The sequence below is a fragment of the Corylus avellana genome, chromosome ca2 (genome assembly GCF_901000735.1).
Source record: "Corylus avellana chromosome ca2, CavTom2PMs-1.0".
Classification (NCBI taxonomy): Eukaryota; Viridiplantae; Streptophyta; class Magnoliopsida; order Fagales; family Betulaceae; genus Corylus; species Corylus avellana.
This window is the reverse complement of record NC_081542.1, coordinates 32650460-32655021: the sequence shown is the minus strand read 5'-3', so window position 1 is coordinate 32655021 and position 4562 is coordinate 32650460.

Below are 4562 nucleotides of genomic sequence, written 5' to 3'. Positions count from 1 at the left end.
GGGGCACTTTTTATTTTTGGAAAAAGTTATCGTTCGGTAAAGAAAATGGGGGGGCAAACAAACTCGAATCACTTCGTGTCACCTGGCGATATGATTGCCTAGAAGTTCTGCACAAGCTCGTAAAATTTCGAGCCAAACAATTTCACTTCGCATCCGACCATTTTGTTCGGCCCAGGGTTTCGGTCCCGGTTTTGAAAAAATACAACGTCGTCCGATTTGCCCGAAAATTTACGAGGGTGCTCTGTGCATCGTGGCGATCATGTAGGCGGGTGTCGAAGTGTAATTCGAGTCCTTTCGGCCGGGATCGGGGCACTTGTTATTTTCAGAAAAACTTATCGTTCGTTAAGGAAAAAGGGGGGGCAAACGAACTCGAATCACTTCGTGTCATGTGCCGATATGATTGCCTAGAAGTTCTGCACAAGCTCGTAAAATTTCGAGCCAAACAATTTCACTTCGCATCCGACCATTTTGTTCGGCCTAGGGTTTCGGTTCCTGTTCTGAAAAAATACAACGTCGTCCGATTTGCCCAAAAATTTACGAGGGTGCTCTGTGCATCATGGCGATTATGTCGGCGGGTGTCGAAGTGTAATTCGAGTCGTTTCGGCCGGGATCGGGGCACTTGTTATTTTCAGAAAAAGTTATCGTTCGTTAAGCACGTAAATTTTCAGGCCAAACGATTTCGCTTTGCATCTGACCATTTTGTTCGGCCTAGGGCTTTGGTCCAATTTGTAAAAGTACAACCTCATCCGATTTGTCTGAAATTTTAAGAGCGTGTTCAGTCCTTCGTGGCGATCATGTCGACGGGTGGCACTAAGAAATTCGAGTCGTTCCAGCCGAGATCGAGGCTCTTGTAAACTTTCACAAAAAGTTATCGTTCGTCAGTGATGATCGTGGGGAATCACTTCGTGGCAACCGCCGACATCATTGCCTCGAAGTTCTGCACAAGCTCGTAAATTTTCGGTCCAAACAATTTCGCTTCGCATCTGACCATTTTGTTCGGCCAAGGGTTTCGGTCCTAGTTTCGAAAGTACAACCTCGTCCGATTTGTCCGAAATTTTACGAGCGTGTTAGTGCTTCGAGGTGATCATGTCGGCGGGTGGCACTAAGAAATTCGAGTCGTTCCAGCCGGGATCAGGGGCTCTTGAAACTTTCAGAACCTCAGGGCTCTTGAAAACTTTCAGAAAAAGTTATTGTTTGACAGTGAAGCTCAGGGGGCAAACGAACTCAAATCCCTTTGTGGCACCCGCCGACATAATTGCCTCGAAGTTTTGTACAAGCTTGTAAATTTCCGGGCCAAACAATTTCGCTTCACTTCTGACCATTTTGTTCGGCCTAGGGCTTCAGTCCTAGTTGTGAATGTACATCATCACCTGATTTGCCCGAAATTTAACGAGCCTGTTGAGTGCTTTGAGGAGACCATGTCGGCGAGTGGCACGCAGAAATTAGGGTCTTTACGGCCGGGATCAATGCTCTTGTAAACTTTCAGAAAAAGTTAAAGTTCGTCAGAGAAGATCGGAGGGCAAATGAACTCGATTCACATTGTTGCAACCCGCCGACATGATTTCCTCAAAGTTCTGCACAAGCTCGTAAATGTTCGGGCCAACAATTTCGCTTCGCATATGACCATTCTGTTTGGCCTAAGGCTTCGGTCCTAGTTGTTAAAGTACAACCACGTCCGATTTGCCTGAAATTTTACGTGCGTATTCAGTGCTTCGAGGCGATCATGCCGGCGAGTGGCACGAAGAAATTCGAGTCGTTCCAGCCAGGTTCGAGTCTCTTGTAAACTTTCAGAAAAAGTTAGCGTTCGTCAGTGAAGATACGGGGGCAAACAAACTCGAATCACTTCGCGGCACCCGCCGACATGATTGCCTCGAAGTCCTGCACAAGCTCGTAAATTTTCGGATCAAACAATTTTACTTTGCATCTGACCATTTTGTTCGGCCTAGGGCTTCAGTCCTAGTCATGAACGTACAACCTCGTCCGATTTGTCCGAAATTTAACGAGCATGTTCAGTGCTTCGAGGCGATCATGTCGGTGGGTGGCGTGAAGAAATTCAACTCATTCCGGTTGGATCAGGGCTCTTGGAAACTTTTAGAAAAAGTTATTATTCGTTAGTGAAGATCGGGGGGCAAACGAACTCGAGTCACCTCGCGGCACCCGCCGCCATGATTGCCTCAAAGTTTTGCACAAAGTCGTAAATTTTTGAACCAAACAATTTCGCTTCGCATCTGTCCAACATCAATTGGTTTTTCTAAAATTTTACGGGCGTGTTCAGTTGTTCGAGGCAATCATGTCGATGGGTGGCACAAAGAAATTCGAGTCGTTCCAGCGGGATCAGGGCTCTCGTAAACTGTCAGGAAAAGTTATCGTTCGTTAGTGAAGATGGGGGGGGCAAACGAACTCTAATCACTTCGTGGCACCCGCCGACATGATTGCCTCGAAGTTTTGCAGAGGCTCGTAAATTTTCGGGCCAAACAATTTCGCTTCGCATCTAACCATTTTGTTCGGCCTAGGGCTTCCGTCCTAGTAGTGAAAGTACAACCTTTTCCAATTTGCCCGAAATTTTACGACCGTGTTCAGTGCTACGAGCCGATCATGTCGGCGGGTGGCATGAAGAAATTCAAGACGTTCCGGGCTGATCAGGGCTCTTGAAAACTTTCAGAAAAGGTTATTGTTCGTCAGTGAAGATCGGGGGGCAAACGAACTCGAATCACTTCGTGGCACCCGCCGCCATGATTGCCTCGAAGTTTTACACAAGCTCGTAAATTTTCGGGCCAAACAATTTCGCTTTGCATCTGACCATTTTGTTCGGCCTAGGGCTTCAATACTAGTCATGAAAGTACAACCTCTTCCAATTTGCCCGAAATTTTACAACCGTGTTCAGTGCTTCGAGGCAATCATGTCTGCGGGTGGCATGAAGAAATTCGAGACGTTACGGGCTAATCAGGGCTCTAAAAAACTTTCAGAAAAAGTTCTTGTTCGTTAGTGAAGATCGGGGGGCAAACGAACTCGAATCACTTCGTAGCACCCGCCGCCATGATTGCCTCGAAGTTTTGCACAAGCTCGTAAATTCTCTGACCAAACAATTTCGCTTCGCATCTGACCATATTATTCGGTCTACGGCTTTGGTCCTAGTAGTGAAAGAACTACATGATCGGGTTTTTTTGAAATTTTACGAGCGTGTTAAGTTCTTTGAGGCAATCATGTCGACGGGTGGCACGAAGAAATTTGAGTCGTTCCAGCGGGATCAGGGCACTCGTAAATTGTCAGGAAAGGTTATCATTCGTTAGTGAAGATGGGAGGACGAACGAACTCTAATCACTTCGGGGCAGCCGCCGACATGATTGCATCGAAGTTCAGCACAAGCTCGTAAATTCTCGGGCCAAACAATTTTGCTTCGCATCTGACCATTTTGTCCAGCCTAGGGCTTCGGTCCTAGTTGCGAAAGTACAACCTCGTCCGATTTACCCAAAATTTTATGAGCTCGTTCAGTGCTTCGAGGCAATCATGTCGGTGGGTGGCGCGAAAGAAATTCGAGTTGTTCCGGTTGGATCAGGGCTCTTGAAAACTTTCAGAAATAGTTGTTGTTCGTCAGTGAAGATCGGGGGGCAAACAAACTCGAATCACTTCGTGGCACCCGCCGCCATGATTGCCTCGAAGTTTTGCACAACCTCGTAAATTTTCGGGCCAAACAATTTCGCTTTGCATCTGACCATTTTGTTCGGCCTAGGGCTTCAGTCCTAGTCGTGAAAGTAAGATCTCGTTCGATTTGTCCAAAATTTTACGAGCGTATTCGGTGCTTCGAGGTGATCATGTTGGTGGTGGCGCGAAGAAATTCGAGTCATTCCGATAGGATCAGGGCCCTTGAAAACTTTCAGAAAAAGTAATTATTCGTTAGTGAACATCGGGGGGCAAACGAACTCGAATCACTTCGTGGCACTTGCTGCCATGATTGCCTCGAACTTTTGCACAAGCTCGTAAATTTTCGGGCCAAACAATTTTGCGTTGCATCTGACCATTTTGTTCGGCCTAGGGCTTCTGTCCTAGTAGTGAAAGTACAACCTTTTCCAATTTGCCCGAAATTTTAAGAGCGTGTTCAGTCCTTCGAGGCGATCATGTCGGCGGGTGGCATGCAGAAATTCGAGTCGTTCCGGTTGGATTAGGGCACTTGAAAACTTTCAGAAATAGTTATTGTTCGTCAGTGAAGATCGGGGGGCAAACAAACTAGAATCACTTCGTGGCACCCGCCGCCATCATTGCCTCGAAGTTTTGCACAAGCTCGTAAATTTTCAGGCCAAACAATTTCGCTTTGCATCTGACCATTTTGTTCGGCCTAGGGCTTCAGTCCAAGTCGTGAAAGTACGATCTCGTTCGATTTGTCCAAAATTTTACGAGCGTATTCGGTGCTTCGAGGTGATCATGTTGGTGGTGGCGCGAAGAAATTCGAGTCATTCCGATAGGATCAGGGCCCTTGAAAACTTTCAGAAAAAGTAATTATTCGTTAGTGAACATCGGGGGGCAAACGAACTCGAATCACTTCGTGGCACTTGCCGCCATGATTG